This window comes from Micromys minutus, assembly GCF_963924665.1.
Source record: "Micromys minutus genome assembly, chromosome: 19".
NCBI classification, from domain to species: Eukaryota; Metazoa; Chordata; class Mammalia; order Rodentia; family Muridae; genus Micromys; species Micromys minutus.
The window spans coordinates 6,153,132-6,173,550 of record NC_137954.1 but is presented as its reverse complement, the minus strand read 5'-3'; the positions used below and the strand labels follow the sequence as shown (position 1 = coordinate 6,173,550).

The 20,419-nt window shown below is 43.3% G+C and overlaps 1 protein-coding gene and 1 long non-coding RNA gene across 3 annotated transcripts in view; one reads left to right on the top strand and one right to left on the bottom strand.

Moving 5' to 3' along the window:
- The window catches only part of SLC39A10 (solute carrier family 39 member 10), a 40,202-nt gene extending 27,936 nt beyond the window's left edge, over positions 1-12,266 (bottom strand). The window contains exon 1 of the mRNA XM_080933396.1: positions 12,192-12,266. The gene's annotated coding sequence lies outside the window, so the exon portion shown is untranslated. The remainder of the gene's footprint in view (positions 1-12,191) is intronic.
- Positions 12,267-12,530: 264 nt separating this feature from the next.
- LOC308432932 lies at positions 12,531-17,205 on the top strand. 2 transcript variants are annotated; one of them, XR_013975431.1, is made up of 4 exons: positions 12,531-12,780; positions 13,610-13,731; positions 15,004-15,195; positions 16,420-17,205. It is a non-coding gene; the product is annotated as an uncharacterized lncRNA (long non-coding RNA). The 2 variants fall into 2 exon arrangements; XR_013975430.1 differs by lacking the exon at positions 15,004-15,195.
- Positions 17,206-20,419: the final 3,214 nt, after the last annotated feature.

Sequence of the window (20,419 nt, the reverse complement as noted above, 5' to 3'; positions counted from 1 at the left end):
CTGTATTAGTGTACCATCCTTTTAATTAATACAAACTTATCAAGACACAGGACTATTTTGACTGCTTTTAAAATGCCAAAGATTCATATGCATCTTTATTGTTGGCTTATTTTCTACTTGGTCCTTTAAAAAGCAAAGTTTGCGGGTTCTTGCACACGGAGGTCCTGGTTAGAACAGTGATACAGGAAGAAGCAGGTGACTGAAACGGGGTTTAGAAAGACGGCTCGGCGGTTAGAGCACATGTATGCATGCTCCTCTTGCAGAGCACCCCCATCAGTTACAGCTGCAGGGTCACACAGCTTACAAGCAACTGTAACTTCAGCTCCAGGGAATCTAATATCTTCTTCTGGCCTCCATGGGGAACTTAACTCCCACACATGTTTCCACACAGATAATACACAAGTAATGCATCTTTTTAAAATGAGTAAATTTGTTTCAAAGATCAGAAAAACTTTCTCAGTATTCACAAATGCTTAGACTTGGATACAGTAAAAACCCAAGAGTAAGTTAATTTTCTATAGTTGCTTGATATAATAATAACTTAAAATCAAATATATTTCTGTATACCAGAACTAGAACACGAAACTAGCAATAATATTAAATAGAAAAACTATCTAGGTATAAATCTAATAAATCATATGTAAGGTCCACAGAAAACTGTCACACATTATTGAGCAAAATTAAATACTGAAGTAAATATATGGCTATGCTATGCTTAGGAATAGGTGAACTATGGATCCAATACAATCTCAATCAAAATCCTGGAAGTTTCTTTGTGAAAAGCAATGAGCTGTATTTAATATTTATGAGAAAACAGTCAGGAGCAAGAATGCCCAAGACAAGCTTGTGTAGGGGTGGGGGGCAGACAAGAGTTTAAAAATTAAAAATGGAAAATGGAATATACCAAAGGAACAAAAGGTAGTCTTAAAAAAACAATGTTTTTCTGGTGGGCTCAACTTGCACATAGAAGGAATACCCTGGTTGACCTCTACCAACACAACGGACAGAATAAGCTACGGACAGATATAGGAGGCTAAATTTCAGACAATAAATGAGTCAATGGAGCGGCCATTGGCAGAATGTGGGTACTCCAATCTAAATGTCCTGAATCTGAATTGAAAATTCAGTTTCCCAGTTACCACAGCCACATTTAAAATGCTGTCCCACCACATGCAGCTAAGGGTCCCGGTCCTGGACAGCACAGTAAGTTCTAGAATCTAGAAATACAGTGTGAGCTGGCTCTGTTATTTTGAGCTTTTCTACAGTGTACATGTAAACTAATTTCGTGTTACAGTCTAACTCACATCTGAAATTATTTAACTAGGTAATTACATCCTGCTTAATACTATGTACTTTACATCAACATGACCTATAACACATCTTAATTCAGACTAAGCATATTGCAAGTCTCCAGCAGTCACATGTGACTACTGACCACTGTTACTAAAAAACTGCAGATCTACAAAAGTTACTTGAGAAACTAAAAACTCCAAGATAGGAGACAGAAGTCACTGAAAAGAGAAAACGGGTGTCACTGACTTCATTAAAATTAAGGATTTCTGTTCCAAGGGCATCTCTGAAAATTAAAAACAAAGAAACAAGCAAGCAAGTCATAGGTCAGAGGTTGGGGTGATTCTGAGAGGAAGTGGAGAAGGGTGAATAAAATCAAAACGCATTAGATGGGATTCTCAAAGAGTTAATAAAACTATTTTTATTAGCATCTTTTAAAAAGCAAACCATGTACTAGGAGATGATTACCATGAGCAGATGGAAGCAGAAAAATATACACTGTATCACGTATAGGTGATTTAAAACATGCCAAAATACACGCTGGGTGGTGGTGACCATGTCTTTTATTCCAAACACCCAGGAGGCAGAGGCTCTGTGAGTCTGAGGTCCTACCTAGTCTACAGAGCTTGTTCCAGGACAACCGGCAGAGATACTTTCTGGAGCAGCTCCCTTTGAGGAAGGAAAGTGGACCAGCAGTGGAAGGAGCACGCGCTCTGAAGCTCTAATGTCTATTAATGCCGGCTAACAGGACAGATGTGATCAGGTTTCCTCTGTACTGTAGAGCCTGAGCCATTGTTAACAACGGGGCAGTGGGAAGTGGTGTCAGTAACATCAAGATCATCTTGGAGTTAGAAGTTAACACACCCTACTCAGACCTGGTACATCAACATCTTGGTTATGGGCAACAATATTTTAGTTCTGTTTTTCTTCTGAGTCTGATATAAAGTAGTTAAAGTTTGAGGCCTAATAGTGCATACCAATAAATTCTCAAACATTCCTAGATATTGTAGTCAACCAAAGGTTATAACTGTCCTAATATATCAAGTTGAATTATCTGTGACAGGTAGGAGATAAGAATTAAATACAAATTGTATTTAATTCCAAAGCTTCCATGAGATTTGACTTTTAATCCAAACAACATTTCAATTTCTTACTCTCATTGATAAAATCACTATTAAAAAATGTTTAATTTAGTGATGTGACTAGAAGTCACAGAACACAAAAGAGCTGGAAGCCACCAGAAGCAAGGAAAAGTCACTAAGGCAGTTGAGGATTCTCCCTTGAAATGTCCTGACAGCCTGTGTCTGACACCTAGGTACAGACTTACTTTGCCTCCGAGGATGTAGGACAGTAAAGCACTGTTGGTTGAGACATTCTGTTACAGAAGCCTTAGCAAAGTAATAGGAGGACTCACTTGGGATGTCAGCAACTTGGGTGTCAGACTACATCTATCTCTATGCCATGATAACAACCGTGGACTAAAGAAAATGCCATACAATTTAGAATTAAAGTTGAATAGTCCATGAAAAGAAGGAATGAATGTCAAATTCTCAAACACAACAGATGGGCAGCAGAGGTGTGTGGTAGGGGCATGTGGTAGGAGGGGCATGTGGTAGGGGCATGTGGCAGGAGGGGCATGTGGTAGGGGCATGTGGCAGGAGGGGCATGTGGTAGGAGGGGCACGTGGGAGGGGCATGTGGTAGGAGGGGCATGTGGTAGGGGCATGTGGTAGGGGCATGCTAATCAAAGCCTCAGGCTCCCTGGTCTGTGTCATCTCTGCTAGCGAAGTCAAACAAATCCTTCTATTTACTTCATACAGCTTTTCCCCACCTAGACATGTTAATGTTCAAATGAGAAAGAATTCTGAGGAAACAGCAACCAATAGAACCCACTGAAGGCACTAATTACTCATATGGGTTTTGTCTTTATTTTATAAGCACTGAAATGTTCAAGAGAATAATTCAGAGAAATTGTTTGACCTGTATAAAGTCAAATTAATTTTACTTGTACACTAATGAAAATGAAAGGTCATGGATGGTGTTAACAATCATTATTAAGCAGAAGATTCCCAATTCCTCTGTCCATAACACTCCCTGTGGGCACCTCGTGTTTCCACTGAGGTGCTGGCAAAGGCGATGGTCTGAGTGTATCCGTTCATCTGACACACACGTCACAAGGCTTCTTCTCGCTGCTCACTGAGACCAGTGGTAATAAGTGTATGATGCTCATGCACAGTATACATGAGATTTATGCTGATACCGATCACTATTCTTTATAATTGTGTAAAGGATTCAATGTACTGCAAAGATTCTCATCCTGAGTCTCTTAATCACTACATTCAAGAGAAAAGAACAGGCATGTAAGAACGTAAGTGACCCAGGAGCAACTTCAGTACTACGGTTGCAGTGTGTTTGAAGCACTCATTTGACCAGGCTCAGAGGCTCCGCAGAAACCCTTTCCGCCTCACAACGGTCCGAGTGTTGCAGGTGTAAGGGCTTCTCTGCTCTGGTTGGTCAGGAACATCAACCTTCCACGGACAATGGGAAGAGACAAAACAGAAAGCGTCGGTTCAGAAATTCACCCTCACAGCTGGGGGAGCGGATGCTCAGCTTCTCTTCCTTTCAACCTGGAAAACAGCCGCAGCCTCTCCTAGGAGGCTGGGAAAGCCGGCTGCACCGACAGTTCATGGAACGTCCTAAGCATTCCATGGAAGCGGAGAATCTCCAGAGTTTAACTCCAGAGAGCATCTGTGAGGTAGGAAAAAGAACGTAGGAATGTCAGACAAGCTCATACACGACTCCACCTTAGAAATACAAGTTCACCTTCAGAGGACTTGGCTGTTCATTAAAAATATTCTATTATGTCTCTGTTTTAGAGTTCTTCTGTTTTTTACATTGGGAGTGTTGATTTTATAATTAAGGATACTTTTTAGCTGGCAGGTGCTGGCTCTGCAGACATACATAATTCTACTGCTCCAGAAATGGAAGGATGAGTTCTGACAAATCACCCAGCAGCTGTCACCGTAAACCTGTGTATATATTTCACGTTCACTTGGTACACAGATAACAGTCCAAAACCTAAGTATTCCATCCTTGTATAATTCCTAACTAAGAAGGTTAATTCATTATGAGGCAATTTCATCATTACGCAATTACAATATTCCAAAACCCAACATTTTTGCTTTGTATGAAAAGGGAAAAGTGAAGGTCGTTAATGTCCCTGTGTACTTACTGTCTAAACTCGACAGTAAGCTGTGGCCACACTTTGCTACTGCCTAACTCTGGGTCAGCGAGTTATCTCTTTACCTGGGTGCTGGCCACACTAGCCATGGATACTTCCCTACGAGAGTGCTGCCACTCAACCAATGCTTACAAAACAAAAAATTAGAAAGTTCGCACAGATTAGTTTATCTTGAAATAGTTTAAACCCCAGCAGCTTTGAAGACAGCCAGCCCCCGTTCCCACAACACCTCCCAGTCGGCTTTCCCAGTGCTCTTACATAATCTCAGGCCATGTTCAAAACCAAGAGACTGATACGATTAAATGCTAAAGCTACAAAAAACACTTGACTGTCACCAAGTTTTACATGTACTCTTATAAAAAAATGCAGAAAAATAGCCAGAAACACTTTTAGTCAGGAAAAGATCTTATTTGTTGTGCTTAACAGAACACATTGTTGGTAAGAGAAAATCTCGCCAGATCCTTACAGGAAATCAAGGCGGGTGCTCAGGTCAGCAGCACATGCAGGACAGCTGGAAGGACACGGGCAGGTCAGCAGAGCCTGTGTCCAAGTGTTCTCTCTCACTGTAAAGAACAACATTAACTGGCCTGACCTGCCCGGTTTACAGCCCAAACATAAATAAAATATGTCACAATAAAGATGATTCTTGTCAATTTACAAAGAGAAAGTTTGAGACATTTGATATGACATTCTTCCATAAAGGCTTACAATACTGTTCAATTAGTGGTTCTACTGAGTTTTTAACTATATAATGTCAAGTTATAGACTTCAGTTTTTCAGGCAAATGGCGCACAGCACCTTCTACACTAATTGCTATTATTACAAACTTTCTGATAGATAATTTACACATCTTCTATTCTACAAAAATACATGTAAATGTACAAAATTAAAGATAAAATGCCTGGGTATAGTTAACCCCGAGGGTATACCCTCCGATTAAGGTGGGATTCCAAGCCTGCAGCGCCGACCTCACTGGGCAGCATGGCCTCTTCCTACCACCTAACTGCATTTTACATACCATAACCAGAATGTAGACGGGACACTAGGAAATGACTAATACACAATAAAACTATCTTAAAGGGAAATCATCCGATAACATTTAGCCAGTATAAACAGTATAACCAAAAAAATCATTCAATTAGATACTAATGTGACTGACAGGAAAAATATTAGTAAATACCAAAGAATCCCATTTCTAGCACTAGGTTTTTAGACAAGGCAATCAACTGGATATAAACTCTGTTACCTAATTATGTCATTTTTAAACATTTAAAAGAGGAAGAAAAACCATTTTAGAGCATATGTTTGAAGAATACAGTTAGCTTGTCCCAGTTCTCTCTCAGACACACATGTAATAAATACTAACAGCAAAGTATTTTAAGTTCATTATGCTGACCCTTTAGATGTTCTCAGCTGTTGTTTTGAAAGGCAAGGGGACAGAAATTCAAAGAGAAACAACTAACCTACTCAACTTGGATTCTTTTAAGTGTGTAATAGTGTTAGTAAACATGCAAAAATCCTTTCACAAAATGAACTCATAGTTTAAAACTTTTAAAAATGTGTATTTTAAAAGGCTTCATCACAGCACTTCTTCATGAAAGCACAAGTAGGTCCCATCTTTTGATCAGAACAGGATGAGCAGAAAAGGAGAGGCATGGGAGGGAGTCAGCCGTGTAAGCATCAGCCAAAAACCAGCTCTGCTAGAAGGGAGGGCCAGTAAGACAGCAGAAAGGGCTTCTGCAAAAGCCTGATTACCCCAGAACCTGCAAGAGAGCTGGCTCTGCAAGGCTGTCCTGTGACTTCCACACATGCACTGTGCACCAGGTGCCCACACACTCACTCACACACACACACAAACACATACACACACACACACACGTACATCTCCATGTACATATAAAAGTAAATTTATAATTAAAGATTCTAAGAGTTTGTTAAAGTCTAGACTGCCTTATTAGTTATGAGTCCTTAAGTAGTCAGTAACATCTTTCAATTCTTATCACTTGTAACCCAGGCTACTGACCTTGCTAAGGTTTTACCTCCCTATGTGACATTGTTTACATGTTCCTTATTAACAGTAGTATTACTTGGCATTCGCCCTTATTTCTGATGTACTCACTATGAGGTGCTTAATTAAGAGAGAAAAGGCAAAACAGCAAATAGAAGGAATGGAAACAGAGGCAGAAATAAGGCATAAAAACAACGATAATGTATTTTCTCATCTAAAGAAGGTACAAGGAAGACACTAGGGAAGCAAGAATAGGAGACTGGGGGGATGTAGAAACCCACGGCAGGGGCGGGGACAGGTGGGAACCGGTCCCAGGCCTCCAGGACTTGTCAGCTCCCCTTCCACCTCCAAACACAATGAAGGTGCTATTTCTTCTGTAGCAAATGCAAAGGAGGAGTGCTCAGAGCTGCTCAGTTAGCTATGAGTCATCTGAAGGAGCCCTTTACTAATCAGGCGTTCTCCCAGGGAATACTTAGGAGCAACAGGTAGAATGGTGAAGGAGTATTGAGAACAGACTGGGGGCTGGAAGAGTTAACCTAGTCCCTACCAGGTCTTACTCAGTGACACCTTATCGTCTGCAGCCATGGACAACAGATAGGAATGAACGAGCCACATCCAAAGACAGTGCACAAGGATGTCTCACTACTGCCCCAACACAGCCCATGGAAAAACACGCACCCCAGAAAGCGAATTAGAAACTAATTCCGGAGAAACTACTATTTTAAAATTCAGTCCACAAAATATGTGACAGTGAATTCACAAATACTCTGGATTTGTTAAAAGTCCCATCTGAAATGTCTTGTTAAGACATCAAACAACACAGGAGGGAACTTTCCTGTCTCACTGCAACTGTGATTTTTTTCTTATATTGAATGAAAATCAACCTGAATCCTAAACTGATCACTGAAGTCTCAGCTGAATGAGAATGAAGACTGGTCTCCCTAAAAGCTTAAATTAAGGACAAAATTATAGCTAATGAAATGTTAATCAAGGACTACTAGTTGATATTTCCCTTTCTTTCAATAGCAAAGTATCTTTTAAAGGGATTATAAGGCATACTTATATAAATGGGTAATTATAAAATCTACTATTAACTTTTAGATAACCAACAAACAAAAACACACACAAAAAAAATCAAAAGATAGGGAAAAAAAAACCCACCAAAAATAAAAACAAAGAAAAGAAAAAGAGAAGGCTGGAGAGGTGGCTCAGCGGTTAAGAACACCGACTGCTCTTCCAGAGGTTCTGAGTTCAAATCCCAGCAACCACATGGTGGCTCACAACCATCTGTAATGGGATCTGATGCCCTCTTCTGGTGTGTCTGAAGACAGCCAGTGTACTCACTTACATACAATAAATAAATCTTATCTTTAAAAAAAGGGGTGGGGGACCCCAACGGGAACAAGATGGTTATCTGTATGTTTGAATAAACCTGGAGCTACTATTAGCATCCTGTTAGAACATTTGTTTTAACAATAAAAAGTTCATTAGGCATCCAGTCCCTTTATCTGAGTAGCCTGTAATCCTGGGTATGTTCTATTAAAAATAATTTAGAAAGTAACATTCTATACTGTTATGGGACAGTATAGAATACAACAATCATTGTTGTAGTCTAACATTTCTAAATTCTACAGATGACCTGGAGTGAGCTGGGAATGACTTCAGTAGCCTTGCTGTTATTTAAGCCTTCGAATTTCAGTTTTATCTTGATTTATACTTAATTGAACACACTTTTAAATGTTACAGTAAATTTTAACTGAAAATTAAAATATTTTATTATTTCAGAAAAATCCAAGCATGACTATGGTCCAATCACAGACCTTATAAAAACAAGTATTTAGGAAAACTGAAAATTGGCAGTATCTGAAACATAAAAGATGAAGAAATCTAGTGGTTAAAATAAGAGCTTAGAGACTTTCTATTTTTCAACAATTAATTTTTAAAACAAAGTCACCAAGTTAATCTGACATTTTCAAAGTTTTATTATCGGCACAATATAAAAATTACATGGGACAAACTAAACCAGAAAGTTTACCATTCTTTTCAAGACAAGAAGCCCAGATTAAATAAAGAAAACTGTTCTACACAAAGCTAACTTCACTTACCTCTCTAATTTTAACAAATTGCTTTTGCAATTAAAAATAAGTCTACATATTCTTTGGGAAGGTACTTTGATTCTCTGTCAATACAATTTTCCCCATAATTGTAAAAGTGGGACTAAATGTAATCACAATCAGTATAAAAAGAGACTTTCTTACTGGCAGCAGTGAGGAGCCAGTGGAAAGCCGTAGGTCCATCCATGGACATCAGTCTAATTGTAGAACTACGGACAGGTGCCTAGAAACTTCGGAGTAAATCAAACACTAGGGGGCAGCAAACTGTTGAGGATGGTACTGAGCAGAGACTCAAAGGCAGAGACTGATAGAGGATGCGAGATTCACTCATTTTGCTGTAGGGCTAGAGATAGAACCCCGGAAGTCACCAGACAGTCATCTGCTGAGATGCACCCCCAGCCTCTTGCATATTTCAAATGTGAGCTACACTATAATGAAAGATGGCGTAAAACTAATCACTGATGGGAAGCTGCTTTGATTGCCTTCAGGACTCTTCCAGTTTCAGGTGTTTATCTAATATTGGTCTTCAGTGTTAATGACAAAGTCCTTTTGATACAAAACTCAGCACTTCCACTCCTGAGGCAGGCACTACACTGATGGCTAGTATTTTTACCCAAATAATTTTAAGTCAATGCTGAGTTTTAACCCCACAGACAAGCTATCTACCTACGCCCAGTCACTGAGTGTGTCATGGCACAGAGTACTTTGTGACAAAAAGCTGTGGGGTATAGGTTTCAGAAATCTGGCTTTGTAAAAAAACCAAAACATACATCGATAAGTATGGAATAGAAGTGGAAAAAAAAAAAAAAAGGCAAATCTACAGTTATCAGCTATTACACATAAGTTAAAAGATGTATCCTCTCAAGGGCCTGAGGAGTAGAAACCATTGAGTATCATTCTGGGGCTAATCAATTATCAGGCAAAACAAAACAGAGTAAATTCAATTAATACAGAAAGTTTGGATGTAGAAAAGGTTAGAATAGCTATTTGGTTCGTCATTATTAAAGGCCTTATTAAACTCCTGAAATAGGTTTTTTACTTCAAGTCCAAAGCAACCTGCAAAGGTAACCAAATTACTTAGTATGCAGTTTTTGAATCTTTAACTTCACTCCAAATCCCAAAATTCACCTCAATACTGCTCAGTATCCATACCCAGGCTTCTGCAGGAGCAAGGGGAATATAAATTTTTAAATTAAGAACAATTTCCCTTGAGGAGGAAACACACACACACACACACACACACACCTATATCTTCTCCATATATCACTTAGGTTTCCTAGAGCAATGCTTGAATGCATAGCATTAGGCCTCCTCAAAGTACTTCAAACCAGGGTTGAAAATCTTGTGAGAGCCAAAGGTGAGTCCAAAGACTGAGGAAGGTGGATCCTGAGTTCAGGTACACAGAGCTCTGTAGGGACAGCATTGAGAAAACCCACGAGTCTGGATGAAAACGTGGGATGGGGGCACAGACTGTCAATGGACTATAGGCTGTAAAAGGAAGACCCAATGCAGGCAGCACCCTGTTAGAAAATCTGAAATGCCACCAAATCTACAATGTGCTGGGAACTAACATGCAGCCCTTGTGTTTGAAGGTCTCAGTCAAACTCAACTTCAGGGAAAAGGTTGGAAAATTGCCTCCAGTGTAAGTATACTGGTCATACAAGATAAACGTTCGTGTTTAGGATTGGGTCCTAGCCCAAGAAAGTCTCCATTATTTGCCATTTCCAAGAATCTCCCAGTTCACAAACAGAAGCTGGAAACACTTCAGGTCCTGAACTGTTCCTATAAAGGGTGTTCACTTGTGTAGCCCAAGATACACACATAAGCATGAACATATACACATTATTTACAGTACTAACAACTAAGCCTTCCCTAGTTGCAACTAAGTTTCCTAACACGGAGCTATTTTAACTTTTAAGACAAACTCTTGGACTCAAACTTGCCGGCTTCCTTCCTCAGTCCAAGTATCTGGGTTGATAGGTCTGTGCCTCATTCTCTTGCACAGGGGTTCCTAGTCATCAGTTGATAGAATTCAGTTTTGTCAATTTGGGGAAGAGACTAAAACCGCTGAAATTCGGTTACTTTCTAGTGAGGAAGTTAACTTCTTCAATACAGGCTGGAATTAGTTGATACAAAACACTTAAATCCTTTAAGTATAATTTTTTTTTAGTTCTTGCTAGTTTAAAGTTAGTCATTATTGGGCAGGCTGTTGAGTTGATGTTTTACCAAAGTATGGATTACTCCATCGAAACCATGTAGTCTCCCCATAACAGCCTCAGAGTAACTGAGTAACTATATATGGGTATCATTACCTATCTACAGTCACAATCCAAAACCCTTTAGAACACACAAAATGTTAAAAGTGCCCACCAGCACGTTTTATTCCCTTCACAGCATTTATCACTGATGCCCTTCTCCCTAGCGTAACGTCCAATGCACACCGGAAGTGGGGTGATGCGTGGGATAGATTCCCAAGGTCCAGAGAAATGACTCCCAAGGCACTCGAATACCTGTAGATTAGGGGAATCCAGACATTTCGCTGTACACGGCAGTCCTGCTTTGTTTAGGCTTCCCAACCGTACTGTTACAAGTCTTAGCCTCCAGCTCTTATTACTTTTTTCTTACTTATTAGATACACATCCAGAAAGAACACATACAAGAAATCCTGTTACCCCCTCGTTACCGCACTTAAAATGGAGACATAAATGTTGTTGTACTGTCTTTTTAACTCATGCTTTGTGTCACTTGGAGCGGACACTTGGGGTGAAGGACCCTTCCAGGTCGGTGGCGGGGCGTCCTGCGGGGCGATCTCTTCCACGTGCCCAGCTCCTTAAACTCGGCCCATGTGGACCAGGCTCCCACGTGAGCGCGTCTTCTCGGGAGCCGCAGGAAGAAGCCCTTCCACGTCACGCCACCCGACGCCTCGCCAGGCTGGGGAGTTCCGAAGACCCCCCCGGAGGGAGGAGCGAGGCGTGGAGCGGATGCGGACCCCGCGGCGGGCCGGCCACTTCCCTCCGCTGCCAACCGCGCCCACGCCGCCCCGCACCCCGGCGCCCGGGAAACAAAGCCCGCGGCCGAGCCACGCTCGTCCCGCGGCCCGGCTCGGGGGGCCCCGCGGGCCGCGCCACGGCTCCCACGCGCCCCGCCGAGCCTCGTCGGTTGGCCGGGAGCTGAGCGGCCGCCGTCCGTTACCCCCACCCCCGGCAGACGAGCCCCTGGGACCTGCCTCGGGTCCCTGGTCCCCGCACGGCGGCCGCGGGAAGCCCGCGCAGCCCCCAACCGGCGCCGCCCGCCGAGGGGCGCGGGTCCCGACAGCCGCCCGCGGCGCACTCGGCTGGCCCCGGCGCCACGCGCCGATCGCCTGCTCGCCGCCACAGCCTGCAGCAGCTACGAACACCCGCGCCCCAGCCCCGAGGCCCCGGTGCCAGCCCCAGCCCGGCCGCCGGGCCTCCCCTGCCGTCCCGGGACTCCCAGGCTCCGCCGCGCACGGGGCCGGTTCTGGGGGAGGGAATGTAAACAAATCGGGGTTTTATAGTTACCTCACACTCGAGTGCCGTGTGCATCTCCTCTCCGCTCGGTACCAAACCCCGGCTGCACCCAGTCGTGTATTCTCCAAAGCCGCCTGCGCTATCTGCGTCGCGGAGCCCAGCGCGCGAGCCGGCGCCCTACGCCGGCGGCGCACTCAGCCTGCTCCGGCGCCCTGCGCAGCCGCACCCTGGCCGCCTCAGCGCTACGCCAGCGGCGCACCCGGCCCGCTCGGGCGCCCTGCGCAGCCGCACCTCGGCCTGATCGGCGCTACGCCGGCGGCGCACCCGCAGTGCCCAGCCATTCACTTCGCGGACGCGCCTGGCGTAGGAGAGCCGCGGCACCGGCGGGAGTTTACACGGACAGGCGGAACTGGAAGAAATTAGATCTACGCAAATTGCGGAGCTCTGTAGCTCCGCGCTAGTTCTGAGAAAGGACTCCTTGGGGGAAGAGTTGGGGTGGCTTCTAACGCATGCGTGGAGCGGCCTTGGTAGCCTCGCCTGGCTTTGCAGGCCGGTGGCTGAGGCCTTGGGCTAGCGGATGAGACCGGACGGAGAGCGAGAGTTTCGGAGTGATCAATTAGGATTGCCAATTTATACGCCGGTTAGACACCTTTATTAAATTAACTCCGCCCCCCTCTGTCCCAGCCGCCGTGCCAGTCTCTGGGCAAAACTAAACTTTAGTGCTATGTGCAAAGTGTTTTTGCATAACTCCCCCCACCGCACCCCCATTTAAAGAGCACTTACAGTGTGGGTCTTCTCAAACTGAAAGGTGTTGGATTTAAAAGTGTCACGTAATTCTGGTAGCTTTGGGTACCCATCCAAGGACTTCTCACTACCTTAACCCAAAGGCAAGACCCCGATCCACCCAGCATAACCGGTGTACTCATGCCTACATCCTGTCGGTTCTTGCATCCCTTTGCTGACGCCGCCAAAGCAACTAACAACCCACAATTTTCTGTAAAGGAGGCTCGGCGAACTCTTTACTTCATTATTCATTACTCTGCTTCCTGGCTCTTAATTCATGTCCAGGTTTATTTGTATTCTGCCCAGATGCCTTTGTTTCTGTATTCAAGCTGAGGAACTTACTAGTGAAAGTGAATTCTAGGGCTGCTTTATGGATCAACTCTGAGCAATAGTGATTGGCAGCTTTATGTGCCAGGTACCTCTAACATGCTCGGCGTGTGTATTAATTTAATACTCCTAACAGACGGAAGAATCATTGCCCAGGAAATAAGAGTCACAGGAAATAAGGAACTTGCCTGAGAGAACCGAGTGTGGCTACTTGGCCTGTCTGGCAGACTTGAACGCCGCGAAAGAAGCTGTTTTGTCTTTTGTTTTCTACCTGTATACAGAGCATCTTCCGGGTGCTTCGTAAATGTCTGACTAAAAGCACACTGAGCGTCTCACATCTGTCTTTCTCTTATATGGAGGAACCAACCCATGACCTCATTCCCGCTGCCAAAGGGAGACATTCTGAGAAGTCACCAGGCCTTGCCATTAGTGGAAGAAGACAGTGGAGTGACCACAGTCCTCAGACCCATAAATTCATCCAGTGAGTACACAAAAAGTAATGACCTAAGTCACATAGCGCTTATCAGTAGATCCTTTTGTACAAAGCACAAAAATATCCAAATTGTCATATTTTAAGTCTTTTAATTATTTGATTAAACACATTGTGAGCCTCTTTAAATTATAACATCTTCCAAACGAGCTAGAGCTCTTGAATCAATGTTTACAGCACCTCCAGTGATTTGGGGGCTATTCGTTTACAAAACAAATGTTCACTTGGTTTGCACAGGCACATCAGAATATTTGGCTAAACACTGAAGGATGCCATGAAAAGGGCGCGCTCGCGCACACACACACACACACACACACACACACACACCACCACCACCACCACCACCACCACCACCACCACCACCACCTGTCACAGCCTTTCAAGATTTCCCAGAATTCCATGTGGCAACTAAAGGGCTAAGGCTTCAATCACTGTATTATTTCGTGTATTCAACAAACCTTTTAGTTCTTCCAAGGATTAGAAAAGAGCTAATTACAGCCATGGAAAAGCAAAGCACAGCCGACCTGGAGCTTTTCCTGCCACTGAAGGAAGCCCACACAGAGGCCCAGCTTTCCTTCTGGTTTCGGAGAAACTGTAGTCCATCCACCACACAGTTACGGCGGGAATGAAATCTACACACAGAGGCCAGATCCTAAGAAATCAGACCTTTCAAAACTAGTTGTTCTTCCTATGAAGCAAGATTAGTAAAAAATGACTTCTTAAAAAATGTCCTTGAATTCACTTGAATCAAAACACGGATTTTCACATGGCCAAATAGGTTTGCATCAGCCTAGAGAGGTCAATAAGAGAAGAAGGAAGATTAGATGGAGTGAAAACCAAGGCACCGAGCTCCAGAATAGATATTTAAAACCTGGGAAGGGAAGGTGTCAGGCACCTGTAAGCATAGGTCTGAGTGTAAACAGTTACCCATCATGTCTAGAGGCTCTGCATCTCATACTTGGGAGTGACGTCCCAGCTCTGCAGATCTTCACGCTTCTCAAGAGCGAGACTGACTGAGTGTCTGAAAAGCCAGCTCTTTGACATAGCACAGGAAGGTAGGCCGACGTAGCCTCAGTGGGGGACAATTTTGACTAACTGCTGGGCATGAGAACTTTTATAATCATGTCAGAGATGTGCAGAGGAGGACTGAAGGTCGGAAACATCATGAGCGTTTAAGCAATCCCCATCCAGAGACAGAAAACCTCAGCAGATTTATGAAACCGAGCGGTCCATTAAAATAGCTGCACTCTTGTCTCTGGCTAGGGTGCTGCTAGGAGGAGAGGAGGGCTTTCCTCTGCATGCTGCTGAGGCAGGGGCCACAACAGAGAAGCTGGAGAGCTGCCTCAGCTTCACACCAGCATTGCCTTCACAGTAAAATGACCCACTCAGAAGAATGAACAAAAGCAAAGTATGTCCCTGTGTGACCTCAGGAAGCTTTCCTGCACCAAACCTAAGGTACATGCTCACACACTCCAAATTCCATATTTAGTTCTTCAGTGTGGGTCTTAAGGCTCAATGACTTTGACTTCAAGAGAAGTTACTCTCTCCAGGTATGATTCTATTATTTACCTATGCTCATGGATATATATATATATATATATATTTTTTTTTTTTTTTTCAGGAGTTTTGTGAAAAAGAGGCTCCAAGAGAGCAGCACATGTGCTTAGAGTCTAAGGGTGGAAAGGTAGAAAGCCACAGATCCGCAGAACAGAGATAAACAAACAGCCTACTTCTCACTCTTGCTCTCAGCCAACATTTCCCATGAAAGAGTAAAATGAAGAAAAACAGGCTTGGTAGCCCCTTCAGAGAACACAGCTGCCACCAGGGGACCAGTTAGATCCTTTGAAATCCCTTCTGCACAGGCTGACTGGGCCCCAGAAACTCAGCTCCTAGTGCAAAGGAATCACAAACAAAAGCAGCAAAAATGATCGAACAATATTGCAAATCTTAAATGTATCTACGATGATCATACTCCAGATTTAGGGAAGTTAACCAATGTGAGAACAATTAACCACAAGTTACTATTAAATATCTGAAACGTTTATTAAATTAGTTGAAACAAATAAACACATCCTAAAGATTCATTTTTAAAATGTCATCACAGGAAAACAAGTTTCAGATCTTGCACAAAGCTTTCTCTGATAATAATGAGGACCATTTTACAAATAACATCTACAAAAAACAAGCAAATCGATCACTTGAGCCAAGATACACTTAGCAAATACTGCCTACTTTCATCTGTTAAAACTTTGACGGCAAAATCTGCAGCAACATCTTACATTTTGGGGAAAGCACCACATGAAGAGTTGGAATGAGTGGCACTTATTGGGCAGGAGAGAGAGATGGCTCAGCAGGTAAAGTTCATTTGTTGACCTTACAGAGGACCTGGCTCAATTCTCAGCACCCTGGCAGTGGGCCGCACACATCCATAGCTCTTGTTCCAGGGAGCCAAAGCCCTGTTCTGACCTCCACAGGAACCAAGCACACACACAGTGCACATACATTCATACCCATGAAGTAAATAAAGCTATCATTTATTATATAAAAGTGTCATAGGAATTTCTGAATTTCTCTTGCGTTAGTTTTACTTCTGAGTGAAGTAGCATGTTTTATTTATTTAAGACTATTTTTCTGCTCTTTATAGAGTCGCATAAATCAGCACTTCTTTTCTTCACACAGGTTGGGAGAAGTTTTTGGTAATTTCCCATGATTATGGAGAACCCATCTGGCAATGCCCAGTAGTGGAGGACTCAGAGTGCCCGGCTCGCTTGCTTTCTTGTGGATGATCTCACTCATCTGATGAGTTCATACTCAAGTTTCATTCTAATTATAAGGATAAGGACATCATTTCTCCAAGCAGTTTTATTTCATAATCGGCCTTCCCACCCTAAGCACATGAATATGCATGGTTTGAAAGGTGTTAGGTAACATTTCAATGTCTTAAATATAGTTCATTTCTACTATAACCCTGCGAAGTGAATATCATGGTGCTTGTCCATTTTACTGAAATGCCAAGATGGCAGAACCAGGGTCCCGAGACGGTGCTCATACGTCTGCCTCCGGTAGCAGGACTGTGCGGGAGGCTGGGGAGGTAGCTTAGCCCATACGGTGCTTCTACACAATCATAGAGACCTGAGCTCGACCCTGAGAACCCAATGCAAAGCTCAGAGTATATTGACAAGTATCCCAAACCCCAGTGATGGGGCGATGGGGGTTCCTGGCTAGTCACCTTAGCCTGTTTGTCAAGCTAGAGGCAGTGAGAGAAAGACTGTCTCGATAAACCAAGATGGCTGGCACCCGAGAAACAACACTGGATGCTGTGCTCTGGTCTCCATGTATAGGCACATCTGAATACATGTATCACCCATGCACCATGCATGTAACACACATGCATGGCTGGGCCAGGCCTGATCTCTAAACACTTTCTCTGAAATAGTAGTAATTAAAAACATGAAAGAAAAGGGATCTATGAACTGGATCTTACCAATCTGTAAATGCTGCGGGCCAATGGGAAACTTTAAATGAAATAAAGAAGAAAAACAAAAGCATTTCAAGGTAACTTGTATTGTGAACTCAGGGTCTTTCTTTTGCTTTATCTTCCACTTCACCAGCTTAAATCAACTCTCAGGGTGATGGTCACTTGAGGCTTTTAAATCAGAATGGTTGAGGTTTTGTCTTTTACTGTCTATTGCAATGCTAAGTGTGGGCCCTCAAGATCTGGAGTCTGCTCAAAGCCCCTGTGACCCTGACCCAGGTTATTTCTAATCAGTGAATAAAGAAGCAAACAGTCAATAACTGGGCAGAAGAGACAGAGGTGGGGCTTAGGTTTCCCTGGCCTGGGGGAGGAGGAGGAAGGAGAGGAGGAGGAGGAGGAAGAAGAAGAGGAGGAGGAAGAAGAAGAGGAGGAAGAAGAAGAGGAGGAAGAAGAAGAGGAGGAGGAGGAAGTACAGGAGAGAGAAGAGAAGCCACCTTGGAAGAGGTGAGACATAAAAACATGGCCCTATGGGCTCACCGGTTGGAGTCTGGAGCAGCTCAGAAGGAGCATAGTAAATAGTAAGTACTAACTCAGACTTCTTGATCAGAAAGTAGAGTCTGATAGCATGGCCAGGTACCTGCCCAGCTTTTATACGGATTAAGGCATATTTTAAACACAAAGACTGAGTGTGTCTCTCATCCAGGAACTTAATTAAGGCGGGGTAGAAACCTTGTGCTGGGATTTAAATAATTCCTACAATACAGCATATCATTAGCAATCACTTTTCCCTTCCTCTGAAAGCTTTTCATTCTATTGTGGCCATTTCCTCTTACTCAAGCATATATTGGTATCAGTAAAGTTACCTTAGAAATTAAGCAGATCAGGTGTGTGCTAAGGACTTCCTTCCTACAAATTAAATACAGGCAACTAATGTGGAATCAGTCAGGGCTAGGCTGGGTTTGAAAACTATACCCAAGAATACTTAAAGTGAAATTCATTAGTCTACCTTAGAAAAACAGTCCAGCGTTGACGACTAGATAAAATCTCAAGCACTACTTTGAGCTTCTGTTACATGCGAGCCACTGCATTAAGTAGTGGAGATACCGGGGTATACAAAATGAGATTCTGGCCCTTAAATAGCTTATGGTCTGGTGGAGGAGGTAATTAAAGAGGTAATTATAGTACACAGTGGCAAATGCTAGGCTCGAGCGAGGTATGGTTGCTATGGCAACAGAGGTAAAAATGGATTATACTCAGGGTTTAGCAACATGTGACATGTGACTTAAGGGTGAGTGGAGGAGAGCCAGGCAAAGATTCGGGGTCATAGAGATGATCCACGCAGACAGCGCAGCACCAGTAAAAGGATGGTTTTCAGTTAGGCTACAGAAAGGGAGCCAAACAACGCTCTCCGTGTGCCTGTCTCTCTCCGCGTGTCTCTCTGTCTGGGTCTCTGTCTGGGGGCGGGGGCAGGTATTTTATTAAGCATGGAGGATTAGGAGCGATGAGACAGGACTGGTAAGCAGGGCCTTTGTGTACCAGGTTAAGGCATCTGAATTCTGGAGTGCAGTAAAGAGCCTCCGAAGAATTTTAAGCAGGCAGGTGCTGTGAGCCCAGGAAGTCAGGAAGATTAGTGTGGTAAGCAGAAGCAGTTTGTCCCCTCCCCAAAGATGCTCTTGTTGTAATCCATGGACCTGTGAGCATGTTAAGTCAAAAAGAAATAAAAGCCGATCGTGGGATTAAGGCCCTAATTTAATTACACAAATCCCTAAACAAGGAAGAAAGAGGGAAAGGAAGAAAGTCTGCAGCAGACAAAGGTGAGGAGGAGGTCGACTAGTTCTGTGGGCAAAGGAGCTTGCAGTCAAACCTGACTACCTGATCCCAGAGCCCACATAGGAAGTGAGACCCAGCTCCTGCACATGGTCCTGGGACTTTCACACTGGCACTCACAGGCTCCGCCCTCCAAGTTAGTTACAAAATAAGGCAGAGAAATAATGGTCAGTGGTGTTGAAGCCTCTATACAAATGAACCGTGGGCAGCCTCAAGAAACTAGCAATGGGAAAAGAGTTGGAGCCTCCTGGTAAAAAAGGTGGCCTTACTGGTGCCTGCGGTTTTGTTCAACAAGGACAAAGCCAGGCATCAGACCTACAGGAGCCCTGGGAGATTTTTTTTTTTTTTTTTAAGATTTTAAGATACCAAATCTATGGAGACATATTATAGCAGTGTTTGAAAACTAAAGTTAGAAAGCTTTAAAAATGGGAAGTGTTAAAGAGATAGAATCCAAATTGAAGCTAAACTCTACTCCGTACCTGCGGCCTCTACTTTCATCTCCATTATCTATAAGAGGGGCCATAACTCATAGAGCTTGGGTTTGTTTAGTTCCTATTGGGTGGTATCCGTGTAACAAGTACATTAAGATTAGCAACCAGAATTCAAACAGAAATACCTTCTCTAAGATGAATGAATCTGAAAATCACTATGCTAAGTGATAAACCAATATGGCAGTCAAAGCATTACTTCTGTATGTATGAGCTTTTGTGAGATACTCAGAACAGGCAACTCATGAAGAAGGAAAGTAGAGGACAGGGAGGGGACACTGAGGGAGTGGCTAGTTAATGTTTAGTGGGTACAGAGTGTCTATTTGAGATGGTAAAAACATAATCAAAAAATAAACTAAAATGTTGCAATAAATACAGAATAAACAAATATACTACCTAGTGTGTATAGTATTCGAGGAATTGGAATTCATTATACCACATAAATAAATACATAGAATTTTTGTAGTTTGCTTGGCTCACTATTTGGTTGCTTTTTGAGATAAGGTCTTATGTACCCTAAATTGGCCTAGAACTCACAGTGTAGCCCAGCGTATTCTCTACACTGACCCTCCTGCCTCGGGGCTGTAACCTGTCAGAATGTGACGTGTGCACTGCCGCACAGACCTGTGGAGCACCACCCAGTGCATGGTAAGCATGCCTTCTGCTAGAGCCATCCCGGTTAAGTAGGGTTTATTTGTTTTGTTTTTTGTTTGTTTGTTTTAATTTTGCTGCCCGGAATAGAGGTGCAACCTTTAGGATGAAAAAGCAGTTTGGTGTCTGTGAATTCAAGGCCAGCCTGCTCTACAGCGTGAGTTCCAGGACAGCCAGAGCTACACAGTGAGACCCTGTCTTGAGAACCGAAAGGAAGGAAGGAGGAAAGGAAGGAAGG